Here is a 20,771-nt window from a genome sequence, read left to right as displayed (position 1 = left end):
TTTTGTGGCAGCAGTACAATGAAAAGATGTAAAATCTATACATTACAAAAATAAAAAGTTACAGAAGTAAACAAAATGTTAGTAATTCTGTTTTCAGATGTAACCAGGGGCAACAGTGACTGAATCACAGATGAGTGTCCAATATAATACAAAATACATATGATACTAAAATCAGTGGTATTATAGACAGCGAAGGCAGACGATTCTAAAATAGGTGGTATCGTAGACAGTGAAGAAGGGTATCAAAAACTACAAGAGGATCCTGATCAGCATGGTAACCCATCATCAGTCAGGGCATTGAGTGTAGGAGACGGGACTTCATGTTGTAGTTGTATAAGACTTTGTTGAGACATTGTGTGAAGTTTTGGTTGCCCTTTTAAAGGAAAAAACATCATTAAACTGGAGAGAGTGCAAAGAGAATTTACAAGGATGCTGGCAGGACTCCAGAGACTGAGAAATAGGGAGAGGTTCGGCAGGCTCAAACTTTATTCCTTGGAACACAGGAGATTGAGGGTTGAACTTATAGAGGTGTATAAAATCATTAGGGGGACAGTGAACACAGAGTCTTTTTCTCAGGGAAGTGGAACTAAAAACTAGAATGCATGGGTGTTGAAAGATTTAAAAGAGACCTGAGTAGCAACTTCTTTATGCTAAGGGTGGTGCGTATATGGTATGAGATGCCAGAGAGAGTGGTTGAGGCTGGTAGAATAGCAACATTTAAAAGACATTTGGACAAACATGTGGACAGAAGGAGTTTAGGGGGATATGGGCTAAACACGGGCAAATGTGTCTAGCTTGGGACTAGCACCATGATCGGCATAGATGAGTTGGGCTGAAGGGCCTGTTTCCATCCTGTTTCCACTCTATAAACTGATAACTGTATAACTTAAGCATGGTAGTGTAGTGGTTAGCATAAGGCTATTACAGTGTCAGCGACCCTGGTTCAATTCCGGCCACTGTCTGTAAGGAGTTTGTATGTTCTCCCCATATCTATGTGGGTTTCCTCCGGGTGCTCCGGTTTCCTCCCACATTCCAAAGACGTACGGGTTAGGAAGTTGTGGGCGTGCTATGTTGGTGCCTGAAGTGTGGTGACACTTGTGGCTTCCCCTAGATGACTTTCTGCAAAAAGATGCATTTCACTGTGTGTTTCAAAGTACATGTGACGAAAAAGATATCTTAAACCTTTCATATCTATTGATCAATGATTTCTCCAGGTTCCAGAAAAAAAGCAGCAAGTGGCAAGGTATGTTTAGTGACACTTGTCTCAAGTGGGGGGTATTTAGGGGACTATGCACTTCACTGTGTGTTTCGATGTACATGTGACTAATAAAGAAATCTTATATCTTATCTTATCTTGTAAATGCCTTAACTCCTCTCTTCCACTGAAACCGAATAAAGATATCAAAATCCTTTCATCCAGTGCCAATAGATTTGCCACAATGAGCACCACCTGATTCTCCTATAGTATTTTAAGATTAGCTTTCTATGTCAACCCTGCTGTCTATATCTGTCCTCAAAGTGCAATAAGTCTCTGAGATAGGAAGCAGAATCTCACAGAACATGTCAGCTGATTACAAGTTCAGTCCCTGATCTCTTTGAATCTGTTGAACTGTCCATTAAACAGAAACAACTATTCATAGTGAGGAGCATGCAGTGTCAGAGTAACTACAGTTATACTAGGAAAAACAATGACCATAATTTGTTATTCTTACCTACAGCTTGTGATGTCAGACTCCTTCATGCACTTCATGCGGCTGAACATGGTCAAAGTGAGGAATCCTAATCCTTGTGCTCTTTCTGTACCAGCTGAGCTCCATGGTTCTCATTCTGAGCGTTTGTTAGGTGAGAAGAAGACCAGTTTTGGACTGCAGGGAAATCGGTGTGGTGGAAGTACCTAAATTAACCATGATCTTATAGAATGCTGTAGGAGGCAGACACTTAGCATAATTTTGCTTCTATGCATCTTCCGATAGATCTGTTCCAGCTCACTGGACCAACCTTCTGCACAACATCAGACATGGGAACCACAATCCTAGATCTATCAGCATTAGTGACCTGAAAACCTCAGGCACTGGGTTATATGTTTGCTGATAAATTAGCCCCCACTGTTGTCTGGGCTCCTCAGTGAAAAAGGCATCCTAAAAATCCCACTCCCTTTTCAACTCTCTCAAAAATCAAGTAACAGGGTCAAACTTGAAATTAATTCAGGCTGCTATTCATGTATTTATTATAAAACTGGATGTGGTAAAAAATATCACGGGCACATCCCTCCGCACCATTGTTAGTATCTACAGGAGGCACTGCTTCAAGAAGGCAACATCCATCATTAAAGGTTCCCACCATCCAGGCCATGCCATCATCTCACAGCTACCATCAGGCAGGGAAATACAGAATCCTGAAGTCCCACACCACCAGGTTCAAGAACAGCTACTTCCCTTCAACCATTTGGTTCTTGAACCAACCGGCACAACCCTAATCACTACAGTATAGCAACCCTGGACCACTTTGATCACTTTGCACCGAAATGGACTTTTTTTTTGTTCTAGTTGTGTTCTTTCTTGTGCATAATTTTGTTTAATTTATGCTTTTCTTGTGAATGTTGCTTTTAAGATGTTCGGTCCCTGTGATGCTGCTGTGCATACATGTACTTTTGCATATGACAATAAACTTGACTTTGACTAGATTTCTTGCATAAATGTAGCTATCATTTTTTTTAAAGTCTCCATTCACACCATCCTGAATCACAAACCCAATTCAGTTCAAAGAGCACAATCAATATTGAAATCCTTATTGACATATTAATGTCATAATAAAATCAGTTCTTTCCTCACATGCATTAAGAGATCCTTGGACTTCTTCACATAGTTTGAACTCATGGTTTGAAGGCAACATTAATTAACACCCTCTAGTACAAAGAAGGAATACTTCTTGAATTGAAGGCCAAAACGTGTTTTATTTTTCCTGTGGAACTGCTCTGCTTGAATCAGGTTTCCGGATTTCAACTGCAATCAATATCAGGCAGTCGGACAATGAGCCTTGTTCCTGTCGCAAACTATCCAACTGTGTGGAAACATTCAGGCCAGGCTCTGATGTCTCCTGTTAATGAATAACAGCTTTCCAACATTCTGTGTGGAAGTTTAAAAGTCTAAAGATATCCTGTGAGAAAGATATCATGGATACTATGAGTCCTTGCAGCTAGACCAAAGCAACAATTCAGTGCACTTGTATCTGGAAAAATAGATAAGAAAATAAAAATAAATTATACCATTGGAGAGTCTGTCATTTTGTAACAGAAAGCATGTTATGTTTGGTGAATGAGTTGCAAGAAGGAAGTGAGTGTATTGTGTGCACAGCATTTTTACACACTATGTGCCAGCCACAGCACCTTTCGTGTTTCAGGATGAAAATCAGAATCAATTTTATTATCACTGCTTAACATGACATGAAATTTGTTGTTTTGTGGCAGCAGTACAGTGCGACTCTCAGTCAGCGAGTTGTGGGCTAACATTCCAGCAAAGAAATGTGAGTGTAATCCAATGCTGTACTGGGGCGCTGCAATGCTGGTGATGCAGTCTTGCAAACAAAATGTCAAACCAAAATACTAACAGCCCTCCAGAAAATAATCCCATGTGCTATAATGAACAATATGGGTTAATCCCAGAATCTTCACTAATATTCAATGCCACCATAAGAAGCAGATCATCCATAGATCATCACATTTCCCTTTGTGTGAAAATTGGAAGCCGTGTGTTTAGAGAGGATTAGCAATAAGGTTAAGATATCTTTTGTCAGTCATATGTGCATCAAAACACACAGTGAAATGCATCTTTTTGCAGAGAGTGGTCTAGAGGCAACCACAAGTGTTGCCACACTTCTGCTGCCAACATAGCATGCCCACAACTTCCTATCCTGTACGTCTTTGGAATGTGGGAGGAAACCAGAGCACCCAGAGGAAACCCACACAGACATACAAACTCCTTACAGACAGCAGCCAGAATTACGCTAACCTCTGTGAGATGTTGGATAAACTTGTCTGGAGCATTGGAGGCTGAGGGGAGAGCTGACAGAAGTATATTTTTTTATTTCAAAAATAAACTTTACTCATTATAAAAGAATACTTACAAAGGAAGAATGAAAAACACTATGATGCTAGAGGAAAGGAACAGTGCAAAAACTTTTACATTCATGGTCATTACATTCCATAGTGTAAACCATTTAAAAAAAACAGACAAATAAACATAGTGTAGCGGTTGCTACCGCGGAATAAAAAAGACTCTACTCGGAGGGTTGCTAAACAGAACTGGTTTATTTTCCCGCCTTGCGCGGGCCCTTTAAGGGAGAAAACTCCCGCCCAAAAAAACCGGCAATGACGTAAGTTCTACGTCATCAGGACTTTCCCGCGCGCAGGTTCTCCCCATCGCTCGGAAAGACGAGGCTCGCCGCCATCTTGGGCCTCGTCGCTCCGACACCGCGCGACCCGACTGCCGAGCCGGTTCGCCCGACTAGACGGTGAGTCGCCACACAACCCCCCCCAGAACCGGCGAGACAGTCCCCAAGGTCCGTGGGCTGTGCCAGCTGCCGCTTAGGGGGGCGGCCTCTGCGTCGCGGCGTGGCAACTTCGACAGGTTGTTGCAGATCCAAATGGGCCGGTTTGAGGCGGTCCGCCGTGAAAACCTGTTCCCTGCCTCCAATGTCCAAAATAAAAGTGGATCCGTTATTCCGTATGACTCGGAACGGTCCCTCATATGGTCGTTGCAATGGCGCCCGAGGTGTGCCCCTGCGAACGAAAACAAACTTACAGTCCTGTAGTTTCTTGGGCTGGCAGGATGGGGCTTGACCGTGCCATGAGGTGGGAATCGGGGCCAAGGCGCCAAGCTTCTCGCGCAGTCTTTGTAGGACTGCTGGGGGTTGTTCCCCTTGGTCCCGAAGGGCAGGTATGAAATCCCCGGGGACAACTAGTGGCGCCCCATATACAAGCTCAGCTGACGAAGTGCGGAGGTCTTCTTTGGGGGCAGTGCGTATGCCGAGCAGGACCCAAGACAGCTCGTCAACCCAGTTAGGACCCTTCAGGCGGGCCATCAAGGCCGATTTTAGATGGCGGTGAAAACGTTCCACCAACCCGTTTGATTGAAGATGGTAGGCCGTGGTGGTGTGCAGCTGCATCCCTAGCAGGTTCGCTAATGCAGCCCAGAGACTGGAAGTGAATTGGGTGCCTCTGTCTGAAGTGATGTGGGCCAGAACGCCAAAACGTGAGACCCAAGTTGTGAGCAGCGCTCGGGCGCAGGAATCAGTTGTGATGTCAGTCAGGGGGGTTGCCTCAGGCCACCTCGTGAACCGGTCCACGATGGTAAGGAGGTACCGGGCTCCTCTTGAAACCGGCAGAGGGCCCACGAGGTCGACGTGTATGTGGTCGAACCTCCTACGGGTAGGTTCGAACTGCTGTGGTGGGACCTTGGTGTGTCGCTGGATTTTTGACGTCTGGCAGTGCGGACAAGTCCTGGCCCACTCACTGACCTGTTTGCGCAGGCCATGCCAGACAAACTTGCTGGCGACCAGTCGGACAGTAGATCTGATGGACGGGTGCGCCAACCCATGCATCGAGTCAAAAACGCGTCTCCACCAGGCTGCAGGGACTATAGGGCGGGGCTGACCAGTCGCAACGTCGCGAAGTAGGGTCTGCTGACCTGGACCAACCAAGAAATCTCGGAGCTGTAGACCCGAGACTGTGGTTCTGTAGCTGGGCAGTTCGTCGTCGGCTTGCTGTGCGTCAGCCAGGGCCGTGTAGTCGACACCCAAGGATAGGTTGTGGATGGTTGGTCTGGAAAGTGCATCAGCAACAACATTATCCTTTCCGGAGACATGTTGGATGTCAGTTGTGAACTCGGAAATGTAGGATAATTGTCTCTGCTGACGAGCTGACCAGGTATCGGAGACTTTGGAGAAGGCAAAGGACAGAGGCTTATGATCGGTGAAAGCGGTGAAAGGCCTGCCTTCTAGAAAGTATCGGAAATGCCGGACCGCCAGATACAGCGCTAGAAGTTCCCGATCAAAAGCGCTGTACTTCAGTTCGGGCGGTCTAAGGTGTTTGCTGAAAAATGCCAAGGGACGCCAGCGGCCTTCGAGTAGCTGTTCCAGCACCCCACCCACCGCGGTGTTGGACGCGTCTACCGTGAGGGCAGTCGGGACGTCAGTCCTGGGGTGTACCAGCATCGTGGCATCTGCCAGGGCGTCTTTGGCCTTAACGAAAGCAGCCGCAGCCTCGTCAGTCCAGATGATGTCCTTGCCCTTACCAGCCAGCAGCGAGAACAGAGGGCGCATGATACGGGCTGCTGCAGGGATGAAACGATGGTAAAAGTTGACCATCCCAAGGAATTCCTGTAGGCCTTTGACTGTGTCGGGGTGGGCAAAATGGCGGATAGCATCCACCTTGGCGGGTAGGGGTGTTGCCCCGTCGCTGGTGATTTTGTGGCCGAGGAAATCGATAGAGTCAAGTCCAAATTGGCACTTGGATGGGTTAATCGTGAGGCCAGAATCGCGGAGGCGGGAATACAGCTGGCGGAGGTGGGAAAGGTGTTCCTGGCGGTTACGGCTGGCGATCAGTATGTCGTCCAAGTAAATGAACACGAAGTCCAGGTCTCGGCCTACCGCGTCCATCAGCCGCTGGAAGGTCTGCGCGGCGTTCTTAAGGCCGAACGGCATCCGAAGGAATTCGAACAGGCCGAATGGGGTGATAATCGCAGTTTTGGGGACGTCATCCGGATGGACCGGGATTTGGTGGTATCCCCTAACGAGGTCCACTTTGGAAAAGATGCGGGCCCCGTTTAAGTTTGCTGCGAAGTCCTGGATGTGAGGGATGGGATAGCGGTTCGGGGTGGTGGCGTCATTCAGCCTGCGGTAGTCGCCGCAGGACCTCCACCCTCCGGTGGCTTTGGGGACCATGTGCAGGGGGGAGGCCCAGGGGCTGTCTGACCTGCGAACAATCCCCAGCTCCTCCATGTGACGGAACTCTTCCTTTGCCAGGCGGAACTTGTCTGGAGGTAATCGCCGTGCTCGGGCATGAAGGGGTGGCCCTGTGGTAATGATGTGGTGTCGTACCCCATGTGTGGGCCTAGAATTTGTAAACGAAGGTGCCAAAATCGATGGGAATTCGGCTAAGAGCTTGGCGAAATCGTCGCCAGAAAGGGAAATGGAGTCCAGGCGCTGGGCTGGTGGGCTGATTTCTCCCAGGGGATAGGTCCGGAGAATGCTAGAATGAACTAACCGCTTCCTTCGCAGGTCGACTAACAGGTTGTGGGCCCGAAGGAAATCGGCTCCTAGGATTGGTCGGGCGACGGTGGCAAGGGTAAAGGTCCAGGTAAAACGGCTGCCGCCAAAGTGTAATTGAAGGGTACGGGTGCCGAAAGACCTTATCGTTGTACCGTTGGCGGCATTGAGTAGAGGAACTGGTGGCCTGTCACGAGTGTCGCGGCCTGTCGGGGGCAAAATACTGACCTCCGCTCCAGTATCAACGAGGAAACGCCATCCAGATTTCTTGTCCTGAACGAAGAGGAGGCTCTGTCGGCGGCCAGCCGCCGTAGCCATCAGCGGCGGCTGACCCTGGCGTTTCCCTGAAACTTGCAGGGTGGGCGGCATCAACGGGCCTCCGCACCCCACCTCTGATGGTAGAAGCACAGCTGGTCACCCGTGTCGTCGTCTGCGTTCCTGGGGCGTGGCTGCTCGGTTGCTGGGGCCGGGCGAGGCGGGCGTTGGGCTCGCGGTCTGGTGATTTGACTGACGGACGAACCGCTCTCGCGCTTGGCCCTCCACAGGACATCTGCCCGGGCGGCCACCTCACGGAGGTTGCTGAAGTCGGCGTCAGCTAACAACAAATGGATGTCATCGGGGAGCTGTTTGAGGAAAGCCTGTTCGAACATCAGGCATGGCTTGTGTCCCTCGGCCAATGCCAGCATCTCATTCATTAGGGCGGATGGGGATCTGTCCCCCAGGCCATCCAGATGAAGCAGGCGGGCGGCGCGCTCACGACGGGAGAGGCCGAAGGTCCGGATCAAAAGGTCTTTGAAAGCCGGGTACTTATCTTCCTCCGGAGGCGACTGGATGAAGTCTCCAACCTGGGCGGCTGTCTCCTGGTCCAGAGAGCTAACCACATGGTAGTACTTCGTGGAGTCGGAGGTGATCTGCCGAAGGTGGAATTGCGCTTCGGCCTGGTCAAACCAGACGCTGGGCCGAAGTGTCCAAAAGGTGGGCAGCTTGAGGGCCACTGCGTTGGCTGCTGCGCTGTCATCCATTTCGCGGTCCAAAAGCCGTTTGGACCGTCGGGGTCACCAATGTAGCGGTTGCTACCGCGGAATAAAAAAGACTCTACTCGGAGGGTTGCTAAACAGAACTGGTTTATTTTCCCGCCTTGCGCGGGCCCTTTAAGGGAGAAAACTCCCGCCCAAAAAAACCGGCAATGACGTAAGTTCTACGTCATCAGGACTTTCCCGCGCGCGGGTTCTCCCCGTCGCTCAGAAAGACGAGGCCCGCCGCCATCTTGGGCCTCGTCGCTCCGACACCGCGCGACCCGACTGCCGAGCCGGTTCGCCCGACTAGACGGTGAGTCGCCACAATAGCACCATGCTATTTGTGGGCCCCCTGCGGTGATACCCCTTTCATTGTTCGAGGGGTCTCCCCACCCATCTCTGCCCCTCCATGTGTGGGAGCGAAAGGAGCCTCGACTGTAGTCCTTCCCTGCAGAGCCTTAGCTTTGGCTGCACCGAGCTTCAGTGCGTCTCTCTGCAGGTACTCCTGCAGTCTGGAATGTGCCAGTTTGCAGAATTCCTTTACAGATATCTCCCTGTACTGGAAGACCAACAAGTTTCAGGCAGGTCAAAGGGCGCCTTTCACTGAGTTGATGACCAACAAGCAACACTTGACATCTGCCTCAGCGTGTACCCCTGGGAATAGCCCATAGATCAGAGATTCCTCTTGTTACTCGGCTGCTGGGGATGAACCGGGGCACGGACCCTTGCATCTGTCTCCACACCCTCTTTGCAAACCCACAGTCTGCAAAGAGGTGGGTGAAGTATATCGAATGATGAGAGATATAGATAGGGTACATAGTGGAAGTCGTTTTCCCAAGATGGAGGGCATAGCTTTAAAACGAGAGGGAGAGAATTTAAAGGAGATTTCCAAGGGAAGTTTTTTTACACAGTGGTAAGTGCTTGCAGCACGCTGCCAGGGGAAGGGGTGGAAGCAGATACCATCGCAACATCTAAGAGGCACTTAGGCAAATGAACAGACTGGATTTTTAAACGAATGGTCCATGAACCCATGAACACTACCTCATTATTCCTCTTTGGCACTATTTATTTATTTTGTAACTTGTAGTTTTTTTTATGTCTTTATGTCTTGTGCTGTACTGGTGTCACAGCACAACACATACCTGTATGTCAATGACAATAAAGCTGATTCTGATTCTGATTCTGAAATGAAGGGATACTGACCATGTGAAGGCAAATGGGATGAGTTTAAATTGGCATCATGCTCAGAACAGATATCATGAGCCGAAGGGCTTGTACCTGTGCTGTACTGTTCTATGTTTGTTCATTCGATAGTGCTCACTGGTTCTACGTGGTTTGGAGACATTTCGAACGTGAAAGGTGCCGCATGGATGCACTTTTTTTCTCCTTTTTTCTCACTTTTTCCTATTGTAGCTGACATTCTTGAGAAGCTCATTGCATATTCACATAGGAACCAACCAAACAGCCTCATAAATCAAGGTGCAGTGTTTATATTCCACTTGATCCTGAGTACACCCTGGCTTGTATAATGTTATCAGTGTAACCATCTGTTGGTTTGTCACTTCTTTACTTATCCAGCTTGCTGTTCAATAAAGATATAAATATTTATCTCAGCCACTCCCTGTGGTAACAGGTCCATGTTGTCAACGTTCTTGACTTTGTTGCTCTGTTGTTTTGCCCCACACAATGAATTATGTTCTAGCCATCTGTCATTGGTATTGGTATTGGTTTATTATTGTCACTTGTACCAAGGTACAGTGAAAAACTTGTCTTGCATACTGACCATACAGGTCAATTCATTACACAGTGTATTGAGGTAGTACAGGGTAAATATAATAACAGTACAGAGTAAAGTGTCACAGCTACAAAGGAAGTGCATTGCAGGTAGACAATAAGGTGCAAGCTCACAACAAGGTAGATTGTGAGGTCAAGAGTCCATCTCATCGTATAAGGAAACTGTTCAATAGTCTTATCACTATGGGATAGAAGTTGTTCATGAGCCTCGTGGTATGTGCCCTCAGGCTCCTGTATCTTCTGCCTAATGGGAGAAGGGAGAAGAGAGAATGGCCTGGGTGGGTGGGGTATTTGATTATGCTGCCTACGTCACCAAGGCAGCGAGAGGTATAGACAGAGCTGGTTTCTGTGATGTGCTGAGCTGTGTCCACAACTCTCTGCAGTTTCTTGTGGTCCTGCGCAGAGCAGTTGCCATACCAAGCCATGATGCATCCAGATAGGATGCTTTCTATGGTGCATCGATAAAAGTTGGTGAGTGTCAAAGGGGACATGCCAAATTTCTTTAACCTCCTGAGGAAATAGAAGTGCTGGTGAGCTTTCTTGGCCATGGCGTCTATATGGTTGGAACAGGACAGGCTATTGGTGATGTTCACTCCAAGGAACTTGAAGCTCTCAAACCTCTTGACCTCAGCACCGTACACCGCCCCCTTTCCTGAAGTCAATGACCAGCTCTTTTGTTTTGTTGACGTTGAGGGAAAGGTTGTTGTCATGACACCATATCACTAAGCTCTCTATCTCCTTCCTGTACTCTGACTCATCATTATTTGAGATACGGCCTACAACGGTGGTATCACCTGCAAACTTGTCAATGAAATTAGAGCAGAATCTGGCCACACAGTCATGAGTATATAGGGAGTAGAGTAGAGGGCTGAGGACACAGCCTTGTGGGGCACCAGTGTTGGTCTTGCTTGCCCTGGAGCCCACCCAAAGCCTATTATGTCTGAGGGGCTGACCATGGTGGATGCCTGTGATCTGAGGAGAAACAAGTGAGATTTCAGCCTTATATCTGTGTCCTGGCAGCCAAGGACTCATCTCGGAAACACTAGAATCATAGAGTCCTGGAGTAATACAGATTGGAAACAGGCCCTTTGGCCCAACTCATCCTTGCCGACCATGGTGCTCACCAAGCTAGTCCCATCTGCCCATTGAGTCATAGAGTAATACAGCATGGAAGATAGAGGTGGTCATCAATTGGAAGGTAGAGGAGGTCATCAGAACTAACTGGGGCGGAGACTGTTGAACTTTACAATTCGTTATTATGCGCTGTTCTGGTTGGCCAGCTCTCGGAAGGATGTCATTAAGCAGAAACGATTCAAAGTATGTTATTGGGGGGCTTGAGTTATAAGGAGTGGCTGGATAGGTTGGGACTTTTTTTTCCCTTGGAGCGTAGGAGGCTGAGGCGTGACTTTATAGAGATTTATAAAATCATGAGCGTTGTAGATAAGGTGGATGATCACAGTCTTTTTCCCAGGGAAGGGGAGTCTAAAAGTAGAGAGCACAGATTTAGGGTGAGAGGGGAGAGATTTAAAGGGGACTTGAGGGGATGCCTTTTCACCTGAGGCTGGTGGGTATGTGGAATGAGCTGTCAGAGGAAGCTGTAGAGGTGGATATAATTATAATATTTAAATGACATTTGGACAGGTACACGGATAGAAAAGGTTTGGAGAGTTATGTGCCAAACGTATGCAAATGCGACTAGCTCAGATAGCATGGATGAGTTAGGCCGAAGGGCCTGTTTCCGTGCCGTATAACTCTATAACTCTGTGGAACATGAAATGACCTAGAGCAAAGAGCACATTACACTGTCCTCTTTGGTTGGTTATTGAGAGTTTTCCAGAGGTATGAGCAGATCTCTGAAATCTGACCTGTCCCTCAGCTGAAATAAAACAGGAAGGTCCACGACCTTTGATCAGAACTTGATAATATTTGAAATCAAATAAGGTGCAGAGAAGAAAGGAAGGTCCACGACCTTTGATCAGAACTCGATAATGTTTGAAATCAAGTAAGATGCAGAGAAGAAGGGGTGGGGAGGACAGGAAATATTTATGATAGGGTGGAGACTGAGGGAGACTGAATGATGCAAGTGGTGGAGGTGCAGCTGAGAGAGGGTGGTGAAGGTTTATTAGTCACAGCTGACCTCTCTGGAGGTGGTTTAAGTAGGAGATAAATGAGAATAGAGGAGAGGGGAAAGAAACAATGCTGGAACTATACACAACTCTGTAGATGTGGAAGTCTGAAATAAAACAGAGGATGCTAGAAACAGTCAGCAAGTCAGATAGCTTCCATGAAGAGAGGAAAAACAGAGTTAACATTACAGGTTGATGATCTTTCATTAGTACTTGGCAGTTCCGATAAAAATGGAATGACAGGTTATCTGAAATTGTTGAGGCTGTAATGCATGTTGTCAGAAAATGACATGCTGTTCCTTGTCACGCTTCATGGAAACAAAGCAGGCGGCTAAAAATGGAAAGGACAGAGCGAGAGTGGGATGGAGAATCAAAGTAGCAAACAACTGGAAGTTCAGGCTCACTCTTTTGGACTGAACAGAGATGTTTTGCAAAGCAACTACCCAATCGGTGTTAGGTTTTGTCAAGGCAGAGGGGCAGTTGGAAACTTAAGGTATTAGAAGCTCAGGGTGCTGCCCCTCAACTGCACTCAAAGTCAGCACAATGTGCAGGCAGGCTGCATCTTACAGGGGACTGGGAGAATGGTAGAATTCTGATTGCAAGTCAGATCGCTGCATTTTCACTGACACCTGTAGAACAAACTGGCAAACTGCTCCCTTTCCTGAATCCCGAGCTAAATAACAGCTAGAATAGCTGGGAACCTCTTAAACCATGGAGACAAAAGAGACTGCAGTTGCTGGAAACCTGGAGCAGCACACAAAGGAGCTGGAGGAACTCAGCGGGTCAGGCATCATCTGCAGCGGGAAATGGACAGTTGACGTTTTGGGTCGAGACCCTTCATCTGGACTAGAAACAAAGATGGGAGAGCATAAGAAGGTGGGCGGAATGGGTGGAGCGAGAGCCGGCGGGTGATAGGTAGATGCAGCTGACGGGGGGGCGGGGGGAGGGTTGATGGGCAGCTGAGGGAGGGAGAAGAGCAGGAATGGTGTCAGAAGCAAGCTGAGGGGTGATAGGTAGAAGGGACAAACGGGCTGAAGAAGATGGAATCTGATGGGAGAGGTCCATGAAATAAAGGGAGGGAGGTGGGGTGGGGAACCGGTGGAAGGAGTGTGTGGGTGAAGGCAGATGGGCAGGGTGGGGGCGGAAAAGAGATGGGGCGATGAGGGCCCGGTGGGATCAGGAAAAAAAGAGGGAAACGACGGAGGGGAGTGGCTACCGGAAGTTAGAGAAACCGATGGTCTTTCCTGTCAGGTCAGAGGCTACCAAGGCAGGATATGCATCCAGTTCCTCTAATCTGCATCTGGCCTCAGCTAAGCAGTAGAGGAGGCTGTCGGTGTGAGAATGGGAAGTGGAATTAAAATGGGTGGCCACCAGGAGTTCCTGGCTGGTGAGGTGGATGGAGCGAAGTTGCTCGACGGAATGATCACCCAATCTGCATCGGGTCTCGCCGATGTAGAGGAGGCCGCACCTGGAGCACAGGATGCAATAAATGACACCGATGGATTCTCGTGTGAAGTGCTGCCTCACCTGGAAGGACTGCTTAGGGCTCTGAGTGGTGGTGAGGGAGGAGGTGCAGGGGCAGGTGTAACATTTAGCACAGTTGCAGGGATAAGTGCCTGGCGGGGGATCGGTGGAGTGGGACAAGTGGACAAAGGAGTCACGGAGAGAGTGATCCTTGTGGAAGTCAGAGGTGGGAGAGGAATGGAAGGTGTGTCTGGTGGTGGGGGTCCCATTAGAGATAGCGGCAGTTGCAGAGAATGATATGTTGGATGTGTAGGCTGGTGGGGTGGTAGGTGAAGACTAGGGGAACTCGATCCCTGTTATGTCAGGGGGTAGGGAGGTGGGGTGAGGGGAGACGTGCGGGAAGTAGAAGAGATGCGGGTGAGGGCGCCATCAATAGCAGTAGGAGCTGAACACTGTTTTCCGAAAAAGGACATCTCAGATGTCCAGGAATAGAAAGCCTCATCGTGAGAACAGATGCAGTGGAGACAGAGGAACTGAGAGAAAGGAATTGCATCCTTACAAGTGACAAGGTGGGAAGAGGTGTAGTCGAGGTAACTGTGGGAGTCAGTGGGTTTGTAGAAGATGTCAGTGGATAATCTGTCTCCTGAGATGGAGACAGATCAAGTAATGGGTCGGAAATGGACCGTGAATTTGAGGGCAGGGCGGAAGCTGATGGGTGAAGTTGATGAAATTAACGAGCTCTGCACGGGTGCAGGAAGCAGCCCCAGTGCAGTCATCAGTGTAGCGGAGAAAGAGTTGGGGATCATTGCAGGGCAGGTTTGGAACATTGACTGCTCCACATAGCCAATGAAAAGGCGAGCATAACTGGGGCCATTGCAAGTGCCCATGGCTACACCTGTAGCCTGGAGAAGTGGGAGGATTCGAAAGAGAAGGTGTTGAGGGTGAGTATCAGTTCTGCCAGATGGAGGAGGGTGGCAGTGGAGGGGAACCGGTTGGGTCTGTTATCCAGAAGGAAATGGAGAGCCCTGAGTCCTTCCTGATGGGGGATAGAAGTATACAGGGAGAGGACGTCTGTGGTGAAAATGAGGCGGTCAGGGCAAGGGAACTGAAAGTTGTTGAAGTGGTGGAGAGCACGTGAAGTGTCACGGATGTAGTTGGAAAGGGACTGAGCCAGGAGGGACAAAATGGAGTCATGATACGAGGATATGAGTTCAGTAGGGCAGGAGCAGGTAGAGACAAATGGCCTACAGGGCAGTTCGGTGTGTGGATCTTGGGTCAGAGGAAGGAACAGGCAGTGCAGTATTGCAAAACAGTGCAGTTGGAGGCTGTAGAGGAGAGATCTCCAGAGGTGATGAGGTCAGTGATGATGTGGGAGACAGTGGCCTGATGCTTATTGGTGGGGTCCTGGTTCAGGGGTAAGTAAGAGGAGGTATCTGAGAGCTGTCGGGCCTCTGCAAGGTAGAGGTCAGTCAACCAGACTGCAACAGCACTGCCTTTGTCTGCGGGTTTGATGGTGAGATTGTGATTGGTGCGGAGAAAGTGGAGGACTGTGTGTTCAGAGGAGGTGAGGTAGCAGTAGGAGAGGGGAGTCATGAAGTCGAGACGGTTAATGTCCCATCGGCAGTTAGCAATGAAAGGATCCAGAGCGGGCAAAAGGCCAAAAGGGGGTGTCCAAGAGGAAGAGAAGGGTTTGGGGTGGGAAAAAGGGTCATCAGTAGGGGGGGGTGGGGTATCCTTGCCGAAGAAGTAGGCACGGAGGCGATGGAAGAAGAGCTCAGCATCAGGGCAGGCACGGAATTCATTGAGATGCGGGCACAGAGGGATGAAGGTAAGGTCCCTGCTGAAGACAGAACGTTCTGCCTCAGAGAAGGGGAGGTCAGAGGCTATAGTGAAGACACGGCTGGGGTTGGAGCTGGGGTCAGAGGAGAGTGGAGTCTTGGGGTCAAGGGATTGAAAGGAGGGTGAGGGATAGGGGGAGGTGTGAGAGACTGAGGGGATAGGTGGGTAGTGATGGTGGAAGACGAGGAGCAGTAGGACCCAGCAGCAGCATGAGAAGTCTAGGCCTGGAGGCAGCCAGGGCCAAATATCTTAAACTATGCAGTTCTGAAATGATTAATTGCATTAAATCTTGCTACAGTCTCATTGTATTACCATTATTATCACGGTGGTGTAGCAGTTAGCGTAACGCTATTACAGCGCCAGCAACCCGGGTTCAATTCCGGCCGCTGTCTGTAAGGATTTTGTACATTCTCCCTGTGTCTGCGTGGGTTTCCTCCGGGTGCTCCAGTTTCCTCCCACATTCCAAAGACGTACGGATTAGAAAGCTGTGGGCATGCTCTATTGGCACTGGAAGCATGGCGACACTTGCGGGTAGCCCCCAGAACATAAAAGGTGTATTTCACTGTGTGTTTCGATGTACATGTGACTAATAAAAATATCTTAATCTTAAATAAACCGGTGGATCCAAGGGATTATGGCTTCTGGGGTTACGTTCGTACCTGTGTGTCCCTGGAGAAGGACAATACAGTATCCATGGGTACAATGAAGGATTTCCGAGACCACTGGGTGCCACAGGGGCTTGAGTACATTCTGGATAGTGATGACCGTGTTATAATTTGAAACTGTAAATTGTGTGTCATGAAGTACAGTAATATTGTACAAATGTGATTCTGTAATCACTGAATAAACCACCTGTGGAAAAGGGTAAAAAAAGGATTATGGCTTGAATAAGAGTCACTGGAATTTGCTGGTGGGTTCATACCACTTCACACTCTGCTGCACATAAATGGCTTCATCAGTTCACCCTCTACGATTCTTTCAAGAAGCTGCTGAATTTGAACAAAAGTTGTCCATTGCACTTCTTGTGGAAAATTGGAGCTGGAATTCAAGAGCAAAAGTTTTTGGACGTGACATCAATGTTAATGTAATGGTAATTGATCTTTCCAACTCAAATTGAAGCTATTTAGATTAGTCTCATTTCTGCATGTAATAATCCTTAGAGACTTTTTAAAATTATCATTGATTTTTAGTTTTCATTCCTGCTTTTGCTCAGTTATACTCCTTTCATTGAATCATTCATTCTGTAAATGTACAGTCTCAAATTCCCCTTTAGCCTTTTTTGCATTGCTTTGTTTCATTCTCTGTTCAAAATCTCATTAATTCGGGGGAATATTAATCACATCATTGGCCAAAGTTCCTGATGCTGTGTTGGTCTTATCATCTTGCATTGGAGTGTAAACTGTATTCAAGCTGAAGTGTACTGGAAAATCAAGCTACCATGTACAGCATGAGATAAGCTGCCCAGTAAAATTTATTCCATTATATCACCTCCTCAACATTTGATATTTGCATAAACACCAACGTGCACATTGGCACACCACCTGCTGGTACCCCTCCGAGTTGCACACCATTCTGACTTAGAAATACATTGTCGTTCCTTCACGGTTGTAGGGTCTAATTCCCCATCTAAAGAATGTAGTGGTTGCAGCTTCTGCGTCCTCTCCACCCTTGCAAGGAAATGTGTGGCTGAGCAATAAATGCAGTGTCAGCCAGATTGCATTTGTAGGTGGAAAACAAAAGCTTGCCTTATAGAACTACCACAGTGCAATGAAAATGCATTGGTCAAATATTAACAGAAAATAAATATGCTAATGCATGATAACTGCAGATCAAGGAAAAGCTGCTGTTTCATTCTAAATGGGGTATGGGAATTAGTCGAATCAGGAATAGAATTCAGCCAGCAAGCATGGTAGTGCAGCGGTTAGTGTAACGCTTTACAGCGCTAGCGACCCAGGTTCAATTCTGGCTGCTATCTGTAAGGAGTTTGTACGTTCTCCCTGTGTCTGCATGGGTTTCCTCCGGGTGCTCCAGTTTCCTCCCACATTCCAAAGATGTACGGATTAGGAAGTTGTGGGCATGCTATGTTGGCGCCGGAAGTGTAGCAACACTTGCGGGCTGCCCCCAGAACACTCTACGCAAAAGATGCATTTCACTGTGTGCTTTGATGTACACGTGACTAGTAATGATATCTTATCTTAAAGTACCTGTTAACTGCATTCAAGGTATCAGCAATCACGTCATTATGTGTTTTCACTACAATCATTTTAGGCCACTCTTCTCATCTGTTAAAGGTCATGCCATTGCTTTCCTGTTCTCTAAAGTGCCTGAAGATGTTTATTTCAATGCTGAAGCTTCAGTATAAATACAAAGTATAACTGTCATTTTTGTCCAGTTTTCTCTTCCTCACATTAAAATGAGGATTTTGTTATCTGAGACCAAAGGTACAGAATCTACCTCTCAAGTTGTACCCACGTAGACCAGATATTCATCTACAGCAGCCTAAAGGTGCTGACACTTCCAGTTCCCAAACTCATCAGCTCAAATAGAAACAGAAAATGCAGGAAATACTCTGCAGGTCAGGCCACAACTGTAGAATGAGAAACAGAGCTAAAGTTTCAGGTCAAAGGTCTTCTGTCAGGGCCACTCAAACAGAAATGTTAGCTGTGTTTCTCTTCCTGTAGATGTGACCTAACCTGCAGAGTACTTCCAGCAGTTTCTGTTTTTATTTCAGATTTCCAGGGTTGGGGATTATTCGAGTTAGGGAATTATATGAATAGCAGGCATTGATACAAATCAGTCTTCAAAAAAACTATTCAAATGTAAATCACAAATAATGATCAGTTTTGAAATTCAACAAACACTACTGTCTACAAACCACAGGCTACTGTCCCACAGCAGGAGGCTGCTCAGGGGATGCGGTTTGTAAACTGACGTGACCATGAGACATTCTCGAATGCATCAGCCAAACATAAGAGGACTGTCGTGACCCAGAGAGACCAAAGGCTTCCTCAATGCTGACTCATAGCTTTTAATTTCAGCCATTAATTTTGTGAATGTTGTATTTACTACAGTTACCCTGTGGTTCCAAACGTATTAATAGGGCATAGTTTTGGAATAACAGCTCATCCGGTAGAGTAAAGATAAGGAGGAAGTTCTTCCCCAGAGGTGCATGAATTTCAGGAATTTTCTATCCCAGCTTTGGAGGCAAGACCTCCAAATATTTTCAAGGCTGTGATATTTAGATTTTTGGATCATAGACAAATCAAGGGTCCTGGGAATTATGCAGAATTATGGTCAAAATCAGATTGGCCATTATTTTATTGAATAACGGAGCATATACTAATTGGCCTATATCAAACCAGACATCAGACACTTTCAGTTTAAATTATTTTGCATCTTTGCAACTGAGATCAAGGATGCTTCCAGACCACTTACTTTGTCACTTAGCACATCAAACATGGTCAAAGGTATATTTGCTCTGTCCATCAAGAATTGGGATCTTTATGCAGCCAAAGAGTTGGCCTTCACAATACTAATTTTGTGTGTCTGGGGTCTCTGTCCTCAGAAGCTTTTAGACCATCCTTGTGAATTACTTTGTCCCAGCCAAGGTGTCTGAAATTTCAGAGGTGTCTTGTTAGTAACAGTGTGCTCCCATTTTAAATATGTAATTCTATGGAACTGTTTATCAGACTCAAAATATTAAAGAAAACTACATCATTGTAGCTATTGAAATTGTATTGCATCACCTGCTGTTATGTTTGTTATTAAGTGTATAAATATTTTATGTGCTTTGAGTTCAGGGCGATTCTACTGAGAGGGTCTCCAAGAGAATGAATGCTTGTCGTGTTGAATGCAAAAGCTCTGTGAAGAAGGAGTACAGTCTCGGGTCCTTCCGCAACTGGACATGGAGGGGCTGAGTTATGTGGGGAAGCCCCTCAAACAATGAAAGGGTGTATCACCCCAGGGAGCCACATGAGTGGCAATGGTGCTATGTTTAAAGAAAAGTGTTAACACAATTGAATGTGTTGACCAAATGGCACTAAGAATGTAAAGAGTTTTGCAATGTGTTTTTTTCTTTTAGTATATATAATTTATTATGAATAAGGTTTATTTTTGAAATAAAGAAAGCTTATCATGATGAATAAAGACCTCTTGCTTCAATCAGCTTCCAGTCTCCTGTGACTCAGACACTGTCATCTGCAGTGTTTTTTTATTTTCATCAGCACCTCAAAGATGCTGCTGAAACTATATTGTGGGTGCAGCAAATATAATAGACAGGATAAATCTCCCTCCACACCTGTGAGCTGATGACCTTGGCTACTGGAAATGGTCAGCACTATTTGGCTGCTGTGGACAAATGTCTGGTTTATGTGGGTTGAGAGGTAGGTTCTGTACCTGTGGTCTCAGATACCAAAATCCTCACTTTGAAATGATGGAACAGAAAACTGGACAAAAAAGGCAAATATAATTTGTACTTATTCAACATAGAAATAAACACCTGCAGACAGGTCGTGCAGGGCCCTATAAAGAGTAAAGTTACTGTGATTCTCTTCAACAAAAGAAGCCCAGTGCAAATACAGCACAAGTACAGGACTGAGTAAAAAGCCCTCTACACTGTTAAAAATGACAAGTGTATAGCTCAGACACAGCACGCTAAAATCTTATTAAATCCCACCCCCCCCTCCAAAAAATACTCCAACAAATACTCATAGATCAGAAATAATGCTGGTTGGAAAACACAATAAAGCTCCCTGTGCACTGCATGTTAAACACTCTTGAAACACTTGCACAGCTTAGATACTAAATTCCAGTCAGCGTTCCAAAACTAGGCCAAGCACAGATTACTTTGTTCCATCAACACTCCCATGACATGGTTCAGGCTTAAAGCAAAGATCCCATTAGACTGGCCCATCAAATACTCTGAGGACTGGGTGAAGAGTAAAGGCAGAAGAAATTTAATTCTCACTGCACCATCAAATATCTGATAAACGAGTGCAAGATATGCTGTGAAGAGTCCCGGCAAATAGCTACATGAACTAGGAGCAGCAATCAGCTTTAAGTCCCCTTTGGGCATGCTCCATCATTCAATAAAATTACGGCCAATCTGATATTGACCACTGTTCTACATAATTCCCAGGACCCTTGATTTATCTATAATCCAAAAATCTGAATATCACAGCCTTGAAAATATTTGGAGACCTTGCCTCCAAAGCTGGGATAGAAAATTCCAGAAATTCATGCACCTCTGGGGAAGAACTTCCTCCTCATC

Source organism: Pristis pectinata, chromosome 34 (genome assembly GCF_009764475.1).
Source record: "Pristis pectinata isolate sPriPec2 chromosome 34, sPriPec2.1.pri, whole genome shotgun sequence".
NCBI classification, from domain to species: domain Eukaryota; kingdom Metazoa; phylum Chordata; class Chondrichthyes; order Rhinopristiformes; family Pristidae; genus Pristis; species Pristis pectinata.
The sequence above is the reverse complement of the archived record's forward strand: the minus strand, read 5'-3'. Positions refer to the sequence as shown.